This window comes from Bidens hawaiensis, unplaced genomic scaffold (assembly GCF_021521415.1).
Source record: "Bidens hawaiensis isolate Kalapana, Puna unplaced genomic scaffold, B.hawaiensis_p1.1 tig00044100_1, whole genome shotgun sequence".
Taxonomy (NCBI): domain Eukaryota; kingdom Viridiplantae; phylum Streptophyta; class Magnoliopsida; order Asterales; family Asteraceae; genus Bidens; species Bidens hawaiensis.
Window position 1 is genome coordinate 34,107 of NW_027497820.1, and position 881 is coordinate 34,987.

Genomic DNA, 881 nt, shown 5'->3' on the forward strand with positions numbered 1-881 from the left:
TGTTAGTGAACTAACCTTATAACACAAGTTCCTTTGAGAAGGGAAACATTGACCATGATCCTTACAACATAAAGATGCGTTCAACCCACGACGATATGCATACCCCTAGAAGCAATCGAACATGGCCCATTGAGTATTAATTGATTATATATTCAGTATAACAATAACTGCAATTGTCGGTATGATAAAAAATAATAATCTTTTCCTCCAAAATAGAGTATTTATAAAATAACAAAAAATGAAATCAATACATATTGACAAATTGATTATAGCATCTTTGTCATCGTGAGTTATGAAAAGAATTTAGCACTTGAATTATGCAATTTGGGATGAAGTTCTCACCCTAACAAAGTAGAGTATTTGATTAGCTAAAAGCAAATTGAGAAATCACAGAGATTATTTCTAATTGCAAACCTAAAACAATAATAAAATAAAAAATTAAAGTTAGAATTCTATTAAAACAAACATGAAGGGTGGAGATATTAGACAGACCAAAAGCATCAAATCTATCTGTATCATTAATCCATCCAAAGGACCAACCCAAATCGAACTTCAAATCTAGCAGCCTACACTCTATACACAACATTATAGCTAACTAACATAAAGCATGAACATGAACAATTACAATCAACAGAAATTTGGAATAATATACAAAACATACCTGGACAAGTGTAGCATTTAGGTAGCAGCAGGCTCAGGTTGGAATGAAACGTACAATTACCTGTGGAATACGATAAACCCCATATTTTATGTATTGGATTGGGTCACATGCTTTGCATAAATCATCAAATTGGCAAACCTTAATATGAGTTTATAAATAAAATTACAAAATTGAAACTGTTACTAACCAAATTCATGAACACGATAACCCATTTCGAACA